The sequence below is a fragment of the Medicago sativa genome, chromosome 5 (genome assembly GCF_051527215.1).
Source record: "Medicago sativa cultivar Bolivia chromosome 5, Bolivia_mono, whole genome shotgun sequence".
NCBI classification, from domain to species: Eukaryota; Viridiplantae; Streptophyta; class Magnoliopsida; order Fabales; family Fabaceae; genus Medicago; species Medicago sativa.
This window is the reverse complement of record NC_140753.1, coordinates 32,128,662-32,148,852: the sequence shown is the minus strand read 5'-3', so window position 1 is coordinate 32,148,852 and position 20,191 is coordinate 32,128,662. Positions and strand designations below refer to the sequence as shown.

Sequence of the window (20,191 nt, the reverse complement as noted above, 5' to 3'; positions counted from 1 at the left end):
TTTAGGGTGAAATCACCATTATGCCCTTGCCTTTAAACGTGTTAAATCCGACTCTGATATTTATTACGTAATGAGCTGACATCTCATAATAAATATTCTCCATAACTTTCTTTTGAAATATTAATCCTCTGACACACACACGACTGATAATATTCCGATACTAACAGGCGGGATATTACATGTAGTATGTCCACATTCTTTTACATCAGGTACGAACTGATGTGATAGCTAACTTTCTACATCAGCCTTCTCTCCCCACTGATGTAATAGGTTCTCTTTAAAATTTGATATTAACGTATTCACATCAGTTCTCTCCGACCAACTAAAGTGAAATTTATTTATTATTTCATTAAATAATTCTTTTTTTAAAAAAAAATTGCTTACAAAATCAGCTTCACACCACTTTCTTTTATTTTATATTAAAAATATGAAAACAAACATGGATATTTTTAATGCCAAAAAGGAAGTTACATTAGTCTATATAATTTGATATTACATCAATTTTCAAAACTATCCACATCAATATATTTCATATATATAAAAAAGGTACATATATATGAATACAATCAAGCTAGAAAGCTATATTATAGCAATATCAACATATAGCCATATAAAATCTTTGGGCAGAATCCTTAAAAAAAACATCTTTTGTTCATAATATTCATCATACTATATAACCCTATAAAGCACTACCAAAAAAAATTAGTTACACTACCAAAAAAAATATACCCCTATAAAGCATAGCCACATCAACATCATTTTAGCCATAAATATCTTCACTACCATTTTTTATCTGCAAAAAAAAAATCAAAAAAAAATTAATTGAAAAAGTTATCTCAACCGCAAAATTTGGTTTAGAAACTAAATCAAACATAAGCACCGACAATCTGTCAACAAATGTCAGATTTTCAGATTGGCTTTACTTCATAATTGGTGATTATTCAAGGTATAAGACATGAAAGTATTGGTTAGAACATAGTGCACCTCCACATGACAATTTTCCACTCACTTACCGTTGCGCCTTGTAGCTGTAGCTATCCATCATTTTGCCGACTCATTGTTTGCATCATGATTTAAAACATGACATGTCTAAACAAACAAAAATAAGAAAAATATAGAACAACAGAAGAAAACTAAAAAAAATGAAGAAATAAGAGAGAAGAAAACAACTACGGTGAGAATGGAGGGGAAAAAGGAAAGAAAATGAGACTTATATAATACATGCATTGAGAAAATAATAAAGGCGAAAAACAAAAGAAAGCCAAGGCATCCCTCACATGGTATAAAGTTCCCATTAAATTTTAACAAAAGCTCATAGACAAACATTTACCCTTTGACAGAATCAACGTTACCCTCCCATTACCAATCAATTAACCAAAGAAGGCTAAAGTAATGATCAAACATGAATTTTATCCCATAAACTGCCATAGTTGACATGGAATCAGCAGCTTTATAATTGTAGTTGACTTTAAATACAATATTTTAAAATTGTACATATACATATTATATAGTGATTACATTCTTAAAAGAAGATAAAACAAAGTGTTTTATCTTGAGAGAAAGTTCTTGTATACTACTTAAAGCAACTCACCCTGTGTGTAATATACACGTACATGACATGAAAAATTTCAATAAAAGAATGTTAGTAAAATTGATAAACAAATTTAGGATGAGATTATCAATCATGTGAAGCACATACTAATGTGCTCTCAATCGCTTGCTGCATTGCATTAGTCACAATCACTTATTTGAAACTAGTGGCCACCTCAAAATGGAATAAAAATATGAAAATTCTACTTCATTTGATTCAATTAATATGCCTATTCTCGGGTAATTGGATGCCTAGCCATCCCTCTATGTTTCTCCAACAAATCCTACATCCCTTAGTGTTACTGCTATCAATTAACTTTAAGCCATATACCTTTTCACATGGGTACCAATTTTTCAATCAAAACCTAACTAAAATCAACATCCGACTCTTAAGTTTTCAATCAAGGGTTACATTACAAAGTCTAATACACTCACTTACGGGGCTATTACTCCATGCACATCAGAGGACTTGGTTAAACAGTAGGAATTCAGCCATCCTTCAGGTTCTTCTGAAAGCTTCTTAACTGAAAAATATAAATTAACACAAAAAAATCAGACATAAATATTCGATTGAAATTTTGCTTATCACGAAGATTTTAAATCAACATCACAATTTTGATTCTGAATGAATCACAGTCAAATGCAACTAATACAACCATTAAAATAAATTAGGAATTTAAGTTTCTCAGAACTCTACTGCCAAGTAAGATGCTTCAAGCCAACTAATCAAACCATATACATTAACATTATCAACAAAACTCAACCATATATTGAAAAACAGGGTTTTAATTAAAGTTAGCAAATCACGACTATTCTCTATACCACAACACGACATAACAATTTTAACTTCTGGGTACCAATTTTTACTTCTGTTGATGAATCAAAACCTAACTAAAATGAAAACCTAACTAAAGAGAGAAAAATCAAACCCTAGAAAATCTAACAAATCTTACCGATTGATATGTGAGGTTTTACTTCTGTGGATGGTGAGAACAACGACCGCTACGACTTTGTGAAAGAAGGAAAACGACGACGGTTTATTCGACAAAGAAAGAAAACAGCGATGCTGTGAAAATGGTGAGTGGTGAAACGACGGTGAGTAGGAGAACTGATAGAGAAATCCAGATCAGAGAATATGTGTTTTAGGATGGTGAAACGCTCAGTGAGTGTTAGACGTGAGGTGAAAAATAGATCTGAGAATACGCGTTTTACGAGATAGGCAAAAGGATAAGAATGAAAAATTATGTTTTTCCTTCATGTGTTTCTCTCCACTGATGTGAAAACAAGTTAGATACAAAGTTTACTAAAATTGCGAAAATGCCACCATGTTTTTTTTCCCTCATTCCAATTATCCACTGATGTGAAATACTATAAGCTAATAAGTTTTCCCCTCATGTCCTTATATCCACCCATGTGAAAGATAGACCAAAGTTTAATAAAATTGCAAAATTGCCACCGTCTGGATTTTCCCCCTCAGGTATTTTCTCTACTGATGTGAAAACTAAAAACCCCATGATGTAAAAACTTCATTCTGTAGTAGTGGATCGTTGGATTTTTGTGGCATACATTGAGGTCTATTTGCCTCAAAAGAACTATATACTTTTGGATCAAACTTACATTTACAGTTAGCTGCATACAAAGCTTATCCGGCCACATGCATGTCCAAAGCAGTTGATGCCAATACAAACTGTATTATGATTTGGTAATGGTATCTTCAATGTTATGCATACACGCATGCAAACTGTTTAGGTGAGACAAGCTTTGGCATTTAGGATTAACGCCTGCTTCAGTGTTCAATTTATTGTTTCAAAAAAAATCAAGATTCTTAATGTAACCCCATAGTAACCAATTAAGTAAAAAAGTTAGCCTAGAAAGTGGCATGTAATTAAAACATTGTTTGCAAACGTAAGGTTTCAATAATGAATACAAAGGGACTACTATAATCTATACATCTTCTCTAATTTACATCGGTTTCGATCATTAAAAAAATGTTCAGAAAAAAAGTTTTCCAACTTCCTAAAGTTGAAGTATATTAATGTATCGGTTTTTGTTTTATTTTAGAATTAATTTGTATCACTATTTCAATAGAAAGTGGCAAGTTTGTTTTTTTTTTTTTTTTTTGACAGAAAGAGTGGGAAGGTTTTAAGACAATAGAGATAGAGAATGAAAGTTGGAGCTTTTTTTAGATATGCCAAGATCGTTTTTATGAGACAATTGATCAGTTTTTTATTTTATTCCTCTACATAGTGTAAATAAATATATGAAGACCAAACATAATACTTGAATTAGAAATAAATAAATGTGCTATAAACAATCTGAATGAACAATATCAGCAATATATGAGTTTTAAAATTGTACCAAACTTACTCATTCCTTTGAAATGGTAGAGTTAAATTAATGGAATTTTTCTTCATCATATATAGTAGCGGAATCCTAAAAGAAATAGAAACTTGTACAGCATCAAGTTGCAATACAAATGAGACTTATATTTGGAAGTGATTGATGCACGCGATATGCATATTATTGGCTACCCAAAAAAAAAAAAACGGACGCAAATACATTTTTGATACATAAGTAGTGTAAATATTAATGTTTTGTATGAACGGATTTTATTTCAACAAATGTGAAGCAGTTGCTACATGATAACATTGACATTTGTTATCTCACAAATGTATGGAAGCTGAAAAATGAAGCAATTGAATAGGGAAGGTTGGAACGTTTTTGTACAACTTTATTGGATTAGATCTTGTCAAAAAAAAAAAAAACTTTATTGGGTTAGATGGAAACTAAGAGTGTATGAATCAAGAAAAGAGACGCCAGAACAACATAATTACTCCCTCCGTTTCAAAATGAGTGTCGTTTTAGGTGTTTACACACATATTAAGAAATGCAATGATTAAAAGAAAGAGAATGGTTATTTTACCAAATCAATTGTTAGGAACAAAATTTATTAACTTTTTACTAACATTTTATGCCTTTTCATCTTGTTCTTACTTCATGATACATACATAGTTGGTATATTTTCTGAATAAAGGGGTGAAAGCAGGCTAACAGACACAAAAGTGAGGTTTTATAAATAATGAAGTAATGAATAAAATAATTAATTAATTAAATTATAAAACTGGTTTATTACAAAGCCACGTACGTCAGTATCATTTTGATAGAAAAAAACCTTCCTTTACATAGCTCGGTCCTCTATATATTATTCCCCTACCTGAAAATAAGAGTATTAATCATACATCATGATGTCCATGTAGATATTCAAAATCCATAGCTCGGTCCTCTATATATTATTCCCCTACCTGAAAATAAAAGTATTAATCACACATCATGATGTCCATGTAGATATTCAAAATCTAATATATATGTTAATAAACCAAGATTCAATCTCATACTAAAAGTAAAACCACAATAATTACTAAATTAGTTCTTCGTTGTCTTCAATCTTCATACTTGTTAGGCTTGATTTAACCAACGATAAAATTTAGAATAATAATAAAAGATAGGAGACTATTATCCACTATTAAACGCAAAAAAGTTTATTCTAAAATATGCAATAGATGAGATGAAAAATATTCCACAGTACAACTAAGGTAACTATTGTGTGCATTGAATCATTAATACTAAGGTGAAAAATTAAGGGGAAATTGACCAACTATTTTTTGAATTAACTGAATATTACTCAAACTATGTTAAGTTAATTAAAATGGAATAAGAAAGGTATTTTTTAGAGGTGACACATCATCAATATTATAGTTTAAGAATAACTCAAAGTTGTTACCGATTGAGGGAAAATGAAAGGGTTATTGTTGGCCGTGAATTAATTGATCGAATAGAAATAGTGTAGTTGAAACAAAAATGAACTGAAAGATGAAATAAAATGTGAAGAATTGGTAAGATATCTATTAAATAATTGAAGGAATAGTGTCCTATAAGTCACTTTTTTTTTGTTACGGTCGTATAAGCCACTCTATGTTCCTTTTCTAAATAAATCTAAATAAATGGTGACTGGATAGGAATTTATGAATTAGTGTTGAGGATGATAGATTTTTTTTTGAAAGAGATAGATTTTTTTTTTTATTGTTTTGGAGAGTAGTTTATAAATGCACCTACACCTAATAAATTATGGGTTTTAATATTGTTTCAATGTAGAATTTGTAAAATTTAACCATAATTGCTATGGATGTTTAATTAGAGATGAAAAACCTCTCTAAAGCATGACACATAAGCACAATGAAGACCTATGAACAACTCAAAGTTCAATTACAAAGATAGATGGATAGATAGATAGATAGATAGATAGATAGATAGATGGCGTAGCGAGGCATATGATTGCCTTAAAAAAATGGTAAGCTATAACAAACTAAGTTCTTCAAAACATAAATCAATGTATACATATGATATTCGAGAAAACTTCAATTTATCTGAGTTTGAGATGAAATTTCATGCAATATACAACCTACTCCAATATCATGTAATCAAACAAAAAGGATTTTTATTTTTAAATATTAATCATAATTCCTGAAAAAAATGTCATCATGAGTTAGATGACAAACGAACCTAATTAAATACGTTCACGAAAATGTAAGATAACCAAATATCCAAATCAATGTATAAAAGTATATCCAAAGAAACTAAATACAAAACAAAATTTGAGAGAACAACTTTAATGTAAAGACCATGAACAAACTTATTCCAAAAATATAACACACTTCCAAAATAAAAGTCAACTATTTTTAAAAGGATTTTCAATAATAAATCATGAGGAAAAAAAATACTAACTCAATTATCAAAAAAGCCATCAACAAATAGTTGTGAAAAAGATAAAAGCTATTAAAATAAATTTAATAGATATAAAAGTACATCTTAAAAATTCATAAGACATATAGGTAAAAGTACATCTTAGTAATCACACCACTTTCTATTGTTATGGACAAAATCTGAAAATAAAACAACATTAGTCTAAGAAAATAATGTGCTCTATATTTATAATCTGCTATGCTATATGTGTGGCATATATGAACTTCTTTTTGAGAAAACATATCAACCAATTTATAGACCGAAAGTGTAAACCCAAACACACAAAACAAAGGAAAGTAAAGTAAAAGGAGAACCACATCCCCTTAACAATGCAGAAAAACATAAATGGTCATGGTAGTAGAGCTGGGTAATCATGCATATATAAGATAAGATGGGGCAAGATTTTATTGGAAAAATTAGGGTTTAAATATGTGATTCATCCTTGCAAATAGGGGTCGCTTAAAATTTCGTCCCTCTAATCGTTAATCCTTTTTTTTTTGTCATTGCAAAGTTTAATCAGTTAAAATTTCGTTCCTTGACCTAGTTAATGACTGCCACGTCATCAAATTAGCAAAATGGCATGGGAATGGACAAAAATACCCATGCTATCATTTTCTTTTCCTTTTCTCTTTTACTGCTCCTCCACCATTACCTTCTTCTTCCTTCTTTCTTCTCTCCCACTCCCTCAATCATCTTCTTTCCAACAACACCTTATTATTTTTCTATGTCCAGGAGCTTCTTCCCTTCATCCTCTCTCTCCTTCCATCTGTCCTTTCACAAACCCATCTTCCCCAATGTTTGATTTTCTCCATCGTCCCAAATCCAATTACTCCCCCCTTTCTCTCTCTCAACTCCATTTTTAACATCACTGTAGCCATAAGATCTAACCCAACAAACAATTTCAATTCAAGTGAATTTTAAATTACAAATGAGAATTATTTACAAATTCAGGAACACACACAATTTCCCTGCAAATTTAACAATATCATTTCGCAAAGAGTGAGATACAAGATCCCTTCGCCGTCGGCAGATCGTCGTTGGCATTGACAGAGAACGACGAGATACGAGATCCCTTCGCCGTCGGCAGATCGTCGTTGGCATTGGTGAAGCTGGGATATTGCCGGTGAAGCTGTTGCCGCCGCTAAAGTGAAAAGGGCATGGTGTGGATGATGTTTGCTGATGAAAATAACAACAACAATATGGAACAAGGCAAAGAACACGAGAAAGAAGAGGGAGAAATAAGATGAAATCAAGGGCATTTTCGTCCTTTCATGTTTGTCTGTGAAATCAGATGTTAATTTGATGACGTGGCAGTCATTAAATGGGTCAAGGGACGAAATTTTAACTGATTAAACTTTGCAATGGCAAAAAAAAAAAAAGGATTAACGATTAGAGGGACGAAATTTTAAGCGACCCCTATTTGCAAGGATGAATCACATATTTAACCCGAAAAATTAAAACGTTCATTTTTAGAGTTTCCAATCTAATAAATGGAATTTATTTGGATAGCATAATCAAATATTTGGTATGAACGTATTTTATTTCAGCAAATGTGAAGCAACTGTTACATGATAATGTTGGCATTCATTATTTTCTCTCAAATGTATAGATGCTGAAAAATGAAACAATTGAACAGGGTAGGTTGGAAAGTTTTTGTAACTTAAATTATTAGAGAAGCTCTTGAAAAAAAATTAATTAAGCTTGACGGTGACTCTTCACTTGGAAGATAGTGCAAGATTAATGCTAATACATGACAACTTTCTAAGGCAATAATAATAATAATAGAATAAGAAAGAGTGAATAGTTTTAATTCACACAACATTATCATTTAGTGGAGGATTAATAAGATATATCAAAGGGTGAAAAGTTATAAGTGAGGTGAGAAGATTTTCTAACAATTAGAAGCTTTTCTAGATGTGCCACATCATCAAAACTCTTGAATAAGAAAGACTCAAGTTTCCTTTACAAAGATATATATAGATAGATAGATAGATATAGATAGATAGCAGCTTCACCATTTATGCAAAACACTATATATCAAAATCTTTGCAATCTTATGGCTACACCATTATCCAACAAGAGGAAGAGTATTGGTGCCAACAGTCTCGTAGCAAACCAAACTCTCCTGGATCATTCACAACTTTTAATTCATTCTAGATTAAGATTTATTTTGAGCAATTTGCTACTTTTATTCCCTACAACATTCCCTACAACACGTGGACAATATCACATCAACATTCTCATGGTTCTGAAATTGATAAAATAAAGAGTGGTTTTCAAAATTTGATACAAGGACTAATGTGTTCCAAAAAAAAAAAAAAAGATTTTGTAAGAAACTAAAAGAGTAAATTTATTTTTTTCAAAGATTAGTTTGAGCTTCGTATTTTTTTTAAGAGACCAGACATTATTCTAATTTCAAAGAGAATATGAGCCTGTTTGAAATAGTTTTTGTTTTCAGTTTTTGAAATATACAAGTCCTCTTCTCACAATAGTTATCCTTTTATATGTTTTAGTTTTTTTAGACCCCAAAACTAAAAAATTCAAAACAGTTTCCAAAACTGTAATTTTAATAATAGTTTAGCAAACATGTTTTTAAAAACTAAAAAAGAGTTTTTGGATAGTGTTTCAAACAGGCCCTATATTTTCATTTTCTTGTTTGCTGATACAATAAAAGAGTGAAATACAATTTATCAAATGTTGTTGGTGAAAACCCAATATTCCTAAGAATATAGTTAAGGAAAGGGCATACAACCATTTTGATATCTTTCTTCAAAAAATAAAATAAAATAACCATTTTGATATCTAAAAGCGTAACTTGTCGTCACATTGATTGTTGATTGTATCAAAATTATAAACATACACACAAATGTATCATTTTTATTAGTCATTTGATCCTCGAATATGTTTTCAAATAGCCAATCCAGTCATCGAATGTGCTTTTTTTGTCATTTTTGTAAAAGAGAAACTAAAGACATGTTTGCATTGGTCAATTGATAAAATTAAGCGAAACTAAAGACGTGTTTGCAATTTTGATACATTTGAACCCATTTGATAGCCACGATAAAATACATAATAGGAACGGAGGTAGTATTTCATAGTAAAATCATTATTAAATTTTTTTTAAATATTAGTTTAAAACTTTTAACAACTTGAATATAATTTCCTTGCAAGGGGTGTATTGGTTTGGACCTATCAACCAATCAAAACCCTTTCCCATAAGATTGTCCCAAACCCTTTCTTATAAGATTCTCCCAAAACCCTTATATTCATAAAACCCTGGTTCGATGTTCACACCAAACCCTTGTTTTCTCTTCACAGAAAACCCTTGTTCTCTGGAGAAACCCCACACTCGATGGAAATGCTTCTACACAACATCACTCCCTTGAATTAGTAATAAGACGAGATACTACCTCTGGAGAGGGTAACAGCATCACTCTCTTGAACACAACATGCACTCTTTTTCTCTTGAAATGGATCCAGCTCAAGCTATTTTGATTACAACATCATCGTTTTCTCACTGTTTCGCGTCGTTGCTTATGGGTAGCTCCTCATATCTTTATTCTCTCCTTTTTTTTCCATCGCTTTTGCAATCACATGCATGTCGTCCTGATTTTTCCTGTTTGCATTGAAATAATTGTTACCACTGATTTTGGCATAATCAATAGCATAGTAATCAACTAATCAGTGAACTTCATTCAGTTCTGGAGAAAAATAAATATTTATAACTAGGTCTGAACCAATCGCAACTTTTAATTCATTCTAGATTAAGATTTATTTTAAAAAATTTGCTACTTTATTTCTTCTTCACTGGATAAACCGTACACAGTTCTACTTCCAGCGTTCGAATGACTGAATTAGTTCAACAATTTTTTTAAAAATTGTTTATAAATTATAATAAATATTGTTTTTACAATCGAACTTTCCTAAATATGTGTTGTGTTCAATTTGAAGATACAAAAGATTTTCTAAAACTTCTTTCTGGCTGTCCCATATTGGAGAATTTAATTACCGGACATCTTGAAACACCAGTTGGTCTTAGAACATAAGGGTGCTATAACTAATAACACCAGCATACTTTTCCAGAAAATGAATTGCACCAGGATATTGCATAAGATTATTAAAAAACCCATTCATCAACTTGTGCATTATTGTGATATGACTTAACCTTAGAAATGGATATAGGTCTACCAGGGTTATTATTCATGATACGACCGACGATGTGTGAAAGTTAGGGTTAGTATCACCGTTATAGATAAAATCATAGCAAGGTTGTTTACTAAAAAAATTATGTTCGCAAGGTGGGATTGGTGGTGAAGGTTGTGCATAATGGGGTTGTTGTGCAATTTTACGACGTAGTTGTTGAGGTTTGTAGTTTGATTGCTATGTCTACTGCGAATATTAGGGGAAAAAATGATTGGTGTGAGAGTACGTTTAGAAAGATTGATGTCTTGCTTTGACGTGAGTGTAATATGTTTTCTTAAGGAGAGCTTTGTATTGTTGCGTTAGCAGGGAGAAAGTGTTTGTCATGTTTGTGATTATTCTTCTTTCTTTTCCCTCGTGTATGTGTATGGGTCAATGTTGTTGTGTAAGAGAGAGTGTAACATATATAGAGTGGTAAGGAAAACTCTGAAATAGCTAAAAGTAAATAACTTATTCATTTACTTCTAGAAACTATTTGTTTGCATCTTTCATTGGCATAACCATAATAACGATGAATCAGTAATTTCTAAATTTCCATTGTCACTCTCTAGAGAGTGAACAGAAAGAAGAAAAAACACAAACAAGACAAGCACTCTCACCTTGCTATCACAATAATACACAACTCTCTTAAAGAAAAATATATTACTCTCATGTCGAAGCAGACATCAATCTTTCTTCATGTACTCTCATCAATCGTATTTTTTTCCTAATATTCGTCATAGACTAAGCAATCAAACTTTAAATCTCAACAACTACGTTGTATAAATCCACAGCAAACCCTTCTGGACAACCTTCACCACCAATCCCACCTCGGGAACATAAATTTCACTAAACATCCTTGCTACGATTTTATCTGAATTGGTGATACTAACCCTATGTTTCACACCATTGACAGTCATATCATGAATAATAACCACCAAGAAACTAAACTATAGTAGATACAATGTTTAGATTTTACTTTGTATATATGCATATTTGGAATAACATAGTGTCCAATAGTAAAGATGTTTCACTATTTATAGGAATTGGAATTCTATCTTCAAGAACTGCTCACCCATGAGGTACCATTGACAGATATCGACAAAGCAATTGGGTTATTGAAGCAACCCGATTGTGTGAAAGATGCCATTAAGATGTGATTTCTAGTAAAGAAAAAACCTTCAACAAAGGCCAAGAAGAATCACATGCATTGCCATCCGACTTTAGAGGACGATGTTATTAGTAATCCACACTTAGTCTTTGATGTTTAATCCTCCTCACTTATTCACCATTTTCAACTATACTCTTTCCTGTCAAATTTATGCAATTTCATCAATTTCTCTTGGAGTTTCTCTTCAGCTGCATCAAGGAGGAAATTCTGTTCTATTTTTCTAACAGAAGTATGAATCATGATTATACTACATCTCTGTCAAGCGAATCACATAAGCTGTGATGATTTGCAAATAATGGTTCAATAACACATAATTTTACTATTTATTTTTTGTACTGTGTTCTATTTATTTTTTCATTACAACCAAAATCTATTTGGTATTTCAAGACTTGTGCTATAAAAATCGAGAATTGAGGATTTATAGATTTATTGGTACGATACTATGGCATGGGAATTACTAAGCAAATCTCATGAAAACTTGATTCATACATACTAGCTAGCGAATAATCAAATATTAATTACTAAACCACTGCAGAACTCTAGTTGCGACTTGCCGGACAAATTCTTTTCATCAATGTTTCAAGGAAGTCTTTTATGATTGAGAATTACATAAACATTTCTGCATCATTTCACCAGACTGAACTCATAGTGATAAGTTACCAAACCGTGTTTAATATTGCACTTTAGTTATTGAACTTCGCTAAAAATTTCAGTTTTTTTAGTCCGGTTCAGTCCAGTTCGTTTTTTTTTCTGAATCGTGACTAGGCCTAACAACGATACAACAAAATGGCACACCACTAGTTATCTTGTTTATTCACAAAATTATAACACATGTTATATTTTTCCACTAACCCACAATTCAAATACACCCTAAAGCTTTTCCCAAATATTGTTTATAGTTCAATGACAGGTGGCATAGTGCTTAAGTAGAACAACCTGTTGGTTTGTGTTTGTTATATATGTTGGAACATGTGTGGAAATTGAGTAAAAAGACTATAAACACAAATTCCCATGTTGGGTAGAACTAGTGTTGTGTGAATTGAAAAAAGTGGAAGTCCCACATCGGATGGAACACACACATTAGTAGTGTTTATATAGTGGGGGTGTACCTCTAATTAATGGGGGTACATAAGCACTAGAGAAAAAATATATATTGATATATATTTTATTATTTGGTATTTTATTATTTGGAAATGATAAATTAAATAATTAATTTAATCATTATTAGAAAGTGCTTTCTTAGTCCCCAAGTTTTGCTAAAATATTTTGGTACATAATATAATATATTTTTGTACTAGATTTAATATATTTTAGTACTCAATTAAGATATTTTTGTACTAGATCTAATATGTGAATTACTTAATCGCAAAGTAATATGTTACTTGTTCCCAAAGTTTCTCACTTATTAGTTGTGAATTTTCTCTATAAATAGAGAGCTCACACAGTGCATTCCATACACCGAAAAGAATTTCATTGAGTTGTCGAGAATTCTTTTCTTCTCTTCTCCCTCCGACTTGTGTTAACAAGTTTCTTCTGCTTCTACTCCTTTCTGTCCCTTTCGGTTTCAAATAGAGCGGTTACGTACCGTATCGAGTGGCTTCGATCAATCGATGGAACCATATTTTTAAGAGTGTTCTTAAGACCATAGTCCCTTTTCGGTTTAATGTCCCTTCGGAATTAAGAGTGGTCTTAAGTTCATAGTCCCTTTCGATAATATATGTCCCTTCGGAATAAAGAGTACTATTAAGATCATAGTGCCTTTCGTAATAATAATGTCCCGTCGGAATTATGAATGATCTTAACAGTTTATAAATTATTTAAATATTTTTCTATTTGAGGAGAAATGGTGGTATCACCATATTTTGAGTGGTCGTAGTACCATATTGAAAGTTTGGAGAACTTAAAGGTTAGAATGGTGGAAACACCATATTTGAGTGGTCTTAGCACCATATAGAATGGTAATAATACCATATTAAAGTGGTTTCAGTATTAAAGAGTGGTCTTAGTACCATATTTGAAGGTGTAATTCTCGAACGGTTTTCTACGGTGCAGTAGTTAACCGCACAGTTGTAGCTGGGCTTGTTTTATCCTGGAGGCGGCGTGGTTGATAGTCTACCTTGCACAATTTTGGGTAGTGCCACGAAACGTCTTAAAGAGAGCGACCTGGTCGTGACTCAACCTAGTAACAACTTCGGTAGTTAATAGAATTTGGAAATCCAAATACAACAGTTTGGAAATCCAAAAACAACAATTTTAAGACGTTTCGATATGCTATGTCTACCGGAGAAGTTACTTATTGAGGTTAAGTTGTCCCTAAATACATTAAGGATAAATCAAGCTATAGATTTACATCTTTTGAATGAAACGATGAAGTGATTGTTGTTTCAATCAACAACACTAAAAATTTATTTGATGAAAACAATAATTTGTTACAAAACAAATTATTAGTTACTGAACCAAAAAATCCCAACAAATTTTTCCCAAGTGTTTTACGCTGCTACTTTTTGTGTCAAGGGAATGATAATTGGACAATATCATTTGAAATAAGCTTACGGCTTTAATTTTGGTTATTTTGGATCATACGTACTGTTTTAGGAATTGTCATTACACTTTACTTGAAAAACAGTATAGAGAAAATTATGTTTATAATGATATTGAGAATTCAAGGATAAGTGCAGCAACTTGTTGGAATATTGGGTACTAGTGATGAATCATAGATCCATCGAGCCACAAATCTCCAAATCTATAATTGTGCAATAAAGGAAAATAAATGGAATTGTGAAAATTCTACTTTATGTATAAGAAAGAATCTGAATTTCAGATTTCTATTGAATAAGACTGAGTTGACTCAGACTTAAAAGAGAGACTTGTGTACCATGCATTCTTATGGGAAAAGACTGCACTTTGATGGTATGTTAAAAATTAAATTCTCCTTCTATTTGATTAGTTGTGTGATTTTAATATTTGACATATCAAAATTAATCACGAACAAGTGTTTAATTTTAAACTTGAGTAACTTGGATTTAATTCCAACGTTATAATTAGACAATTTTATTTATTGCAGTCAAGATATATGAACCAAAAGTTCATATAAATCAGAATTTAGAGAATATGAATCTCTAAACATAATAGATTATGATATGTGTGAATTTGATGACACATAAACTAGAAATGATAAAATGATATTTTATCATATTTATTGATGACTGCAAATTTTGAAAAATAAAATTGATATGCTTGAATGTTCAATTTTTATAACGAAAATTGAAATTTATAGAGTACCCAAGTCTAAGAACAAAAATTCTAATTAAGAAATTTTTGAAGAAAAGACAATCCAACTTGTCTTATTTTTTGGCTTCAGGACCCCAAGAGAGTTAAACTCACTAGTAGAGCCTATGAATATGTATTCATTAGGTATGTTATAAATAACGAAGCATATAGGTTTTAGGACCTAAATGTTAAAGTGATCATAGAATTAAAAGATGTTGATTTCTATGAAGTAAGTACCCCTGTAAATTATAGAATAGTGGGGGCACTAGTGGGGGTAAACTAAATTCCCTTCTAAAAATTAAGAACTAGTGGGGGCACTATATCTAATCACATTCATGTAATTAGAAATAGTTATGAAAACATCATACGAGATGTTATAGAACCTCAAGGAGGTAAGAAAGCTAAAATTGCTAAAGAGTATGAACTTGGTTTATACATTGAAAGAAGATTCATTAAGCCTTAAAGAAGTTATATCCTCATTGGATGCTGAATTATGGCAAAAAGCAATAAACGATGAAATGAATCTTCTAGAGTCTAACAAAACATGACAATTGGTTGACTTGTCTCATAGTTGCAAAATCAATCGGTTGTATTTGGATTTTGGAAAAAGGAACTAAAACCTGATGGAACGGTTGATACAAGGCTCTCCTTGTAGTCAAAGGTTTTAGACAAAGAAAAAATATAGACTTCTTCGATACTCATTCACCAGTCGCTATAATCATATCCATAAGAGTACTAGTCCCTTTAGCCGTCGTTCATAACTCGATAGTACTCCAAATGGATGTGAAAGTTGCCTTTTTTTATGGTGAACTAGAAGAAGAAATCTATATGAAACAACCTGAAAGTTTTGCGATTCATGGACAAGAAAACATGGTCTGTAAGTTAGATAATTATTTGTATGGTCTAAAATAAACTCCTGAGGAATGGCATGAAAAATTTGACATTCTAATGTTATCGAATGAGTATAAAGTGAATGAAAGTGACAAATGATATTTGCACGATCATATGTCTCTATGAAGACGACTTGCTCATATTTGATTTAAAGATTCATGTTATGAATTATGTGAAATCATTGTTTATCAACAACATTGATAAGAAAGACCTAGACAAAATTGAAGTAATTCTTGGTTTCAGGATTACTAGATCAGAAAAGATAACTTTTTTGATAAATCTCACAAAAGTTGAGAAGATCTTAAGGAAATATTATTATTTCACCGTAAACTTGCAATCATATATTATGATCAAGTGTAAGAACACTTGAGATGGAGTTAGAAAAACTGATGCGAGCATCATTGGCAATACTTAGGTATGTCACTGAATGTATTAGATCCGACATTGTCGATGTCGTGAAACTCTTGTGCAAGTTTACTAGTAGACGGATGAGAAGCATTGCCATGCTATAGAAAGAGTCATGAGGTGCCTTAAGAAGACTCCAGAATTACTTCATGAGGAGTAACCTATTGTACTTAAATGGTACAAGATATAAAATAGAACATCTTTCAGATGAATATTTAGCGACTAGTGTTTGTATATTGAGCATCACTAGAGGAGTTGTTTGTTAAAACAAATGATATTGACTCAGTCCACTATGGAATGAATCTGAGATGAGAACACTAGAGAAAACTAGTGGAGAAGCAAGTTGACAAGATGCTTGCTAATTGAAATCCCTTAGTGGATAAAACCGTTTCCAGAAGTGTTAATTCATTGTGATAGTCTGCAGCTATTACAAAAATTGAGAATCGTTAGAGACGATAATTAAGGCATGAACACATAAAGGATTAGAGAGCTAGCTACTCTCAAAAGGAACGGTTAAAGTAGATCATGTACGTACTGATAAAGAATTAGTTAATCCTTTGACGAAAGGAATTACTAGAAAGAAAGTCCTAAACACATCCAATAGGATGGGACTAATGCCCAAAGGTCACAAGTGATGGTAACCCGACCTACATGACTGGAGATCCCAAGAAATAGGTTCAATGGGTAATAACAAGTCACAAGTGATAGAACATGCTATGTTAAAAGTAAGAAAGCATGATTCCTACAGCGATAGAAGGATGAGATAATAGAAACTCTTAATGAGATCTATACTCTATTTGGAGTGGAGTACATAGCTACAGGAGTACTCTTGATAGACTCACCTATACGAATGTGGAACTAAGGGCCGGTTCCTATGGGATTCGGGGCAGAATACCTAGAGCGTTCGTTAAAACCGGGATACACGTGCAAGGCCATAAACGCACGGGCTTTTAGAATACACCTTATGAAAAGGTTTGTGTGTGGGTTCTATGTCTGAGATAGAGTTCAATGCTGTAAGCAACTCTTGTTAATCAGAATTTTACTCGCTATGCAAAGGTTCAAGTTGTAAGCGACACCTTTGTTTACTAGCAAATCTTATGGAGACGTTTTTGACGTTATTTATGAAACCATTTTTTAAATTCAAGTGGGGGATTGTTGGAACATGTGTGGAAATTGAGTAAAAAGACTATAAACACAAATTCCCATGTTGGGTAGAACTAGTGTTGTGTGAATTGAAAAAAGTGGAAGTCCCACATCGGATGGAACACACACATTAGTAGTGTTTATATAGTGGGGGTGTACCTCTAATTAATGGGGGTACATAAGCACTAGAGAAAAAATATATATTGATATATATTTTATTATTTGGAAATGATAAATTAAATAATTAATTTAATCATTATTAGAAAGTGCTTTCTTAGTCCCCAAGTTTTGCTAAAATATTTTGGTACATAATATAATATATTTTTGTACTAGATTTAATATATTTTAGTACTCAATTAAGATATTTTTGTACTAGATCTAATATGTGAATTACTTAATCGCAAAGTAATATGTTACTTGTTCCCAAAGTTTCTCACTTATTAGTTGTGAATTTTCTCTATAAATAGAGAGCTCACACAGTGCATTCCATACACCGAAAAGAATTTCATTGAGTTGTCGGGAATTCTTTTCTTCTCTTCTCCCTCCGACTTGTGTTAACAAGTTTCTTCTGCTTCTACTCCTTTCTCCCTTTCGGTTTCAAATAGAGCGGTTACGTACCGTATCGAGTGGCTTCGATCAATCGATGGAACCATATTTTTAAGAGTGTTCTTAAGACCATAGTCCCTTTTCGGTTTAATGTCCCTTCGGAATTAAGAGTGGTCTTAAGTTCATAGTCCCTTTTGATAATATATGTCCCTTCGGAATAAAGAGTACTATTAAGATCATAGTGCCTTTCGTAATAATAATGTCCCGTCGGAATTATGAATGATCTTAACAGTATATAAATTATTTAAATATTTTTCTATTTGAGGAGAAATGGTGGTATCACCATATTTTGAGTGGTCGTAGTACCATATTGAAAGTTTGGAGAGCTTAAAGGTTAGAATGGGGGAAACACCATATTTGAGTGGTCTTAGCACCATATAGAATGGTAATAATACCATATTAAAGTGGTTTCAGTATTAAAGAGTGGTCTTAGTACCATATTTGAAGGTGTAATTCTCGAACGGTTTTCTACGGTGCAGTAGTTAACCGCACAGTTGTAGCTGGGCTTGTTTTATCCTGGAGGCGGCGTGGTTGATAGTCTACCTTGCACAATTTTGGGTAGTGCCACGAAACGTCTTAAAGAGAGCGACCTGGTCGTGACTCAACCTAGTAACAACTTCGGTAGATAATAGAATTTGGAAATCCAAATACAACAGTTTGGAAATCCAAAAACAACAATATATGATCCCTATACTTCTTGAATTGATGACATTGAATATTAGATTGTTTTGCAAAGAGCCATTATCACTAACTCCGTTGCTAGTTATAGGAAACATTTCTATACCTCTAAAGTTCTGCCTACCATCTCTAGTCGCGGTCAACCATCCCTGGCACAAATCCCTCATTTATCAGATTTATTGGTGCTTTCTATGCTCGGTCGATTGTGTAATTTGAGTTTTCACTCATTTGCATTTCATGTGACTCCAAAGATGCCTGCAAATCATTCAATATTTTCGTCTTAACTTAAGATCCTTTGACTATTGAATTGATTCTACGGCGTAACTCAATCGTCTCTAAAAAAATTTACGAATACTTTCATGTTTGCATTGTTCAGTGGTCTCAAATTGTCCTTTAAATTTGATGTGTTCCTTCTTACGTTTTCAGCATAATTTCCCATGCAAATCCAGAAGTAGCATATTTGCTTGCTGGTTTGAACAACATATAACGTTCTTGGCATTTTCTATAACCAAATTAATTGCTTGAGTAGAACAATTTGAGTTATTGCTCAAGTTAGTTCTAGGAAACATTTCTCATATTTGTTTAAGCTTTTTTTTGCACTCTTTGGCTACGGTCTACCATCCTTTGCACAAATCCCTCATTTGTAAGATTTGTTGGAGTTTTAAATGCTTGATTAATTGTGACTCATTCCAAGGATGCTTGGAATTCAGTCAAGGTTGTTATGATTTTTTTACTCTGGAATTTATCCTACGGTATAATCAAGTCGACTTGTCATTGTGATAAGCATATTCAAACTAGTATCAGCCTCATCAAAACCTACATGCTATGGATTTGCCAACGAAATTATATGTTACCTATCTAGAATGATGCCGAAAAAAATATACAGAAATCAAAACATGATCAATACAATTTTGATATGTAATGAAAGATGCATTGACTAGCATACAATTTTGATACACTTGCTAAGTGATCAAAAACAAAATTACAATTTTACATTCGTTTACATTTTTTTTAAACTCAGTTTGGTTGTTGCAATCTATTCAATTGACACACTCGACATCCCCAATTCACCAAGCAAAATAATTTCTTCCTTGAGTCTACATGTTTTCACTCCATTGGAGTTGGTACACCATCAAATCACGTTGTCTTTGTTTTTAAAAAAATGTTCTCGAGAATCACGAATGAAGTGGCTGTAGTTTAGTGGTAAGAATTCCACGTTGTGGCCGTGGAGACCTGGGCTCGAATCCCAGCAGCCACACGCTTTTCCTTCTTTTGTCTTGCTTGGTGAGTCGAGGGAGGAGTTAAACGGGAGGCTAGAGACTTGGAGGCAAGCCTTAGAAGCGTACGGTTTCCGCCTGAGTAGAAACAAGACGGAATATATGGAATGTAACTTCAGTAAAAGGAGAAGTGGGTCTACCTTAGAGGTGAAAGTTGGAGATCATATCATACCCCAAGTTA

At 32.3% G+C, this 20,191-nt stretch overlaps 1 long non-coding RNA gene and 1 other non-coding gene across 2 annotated transcripts; one reads left to right on the top strand and one right to left on the bottom strand.

Annotated features, from left to right (window-relative positions):
* Positions 1 to 984: 984 nt before the first annotated feature.
* LOC146921818 (uncharacterized) lies at positions 985 to 2,810 on the bottom strand. The gene is made up of 3 exons (XR_015010802.1): positions 2,544 to 2,810; positions 2,030 to 2,114; positions 985 to 1,089 (listed from the first exon to the last, which is right to left on the bottom strand). It is a non-coding gene; the product is annotated as an uncharacterized LOC146921818 (long non-coding RNA).
* A 17,109-nt stretch (positions 2,811 to 19,919) lies between these two features.
* TRNAH-GUG (transfer RNA histidin (anticodon GUG)) lies at positions 19,920 to 19,991 on the top strand. The gene has a single exon. It is a non-coding gene; the product is annotated as a tRNA-His (tRNA).
* The last annotated feature ends 200 nt before the right edge of the window (positions 19,992 to 20,191 follow it).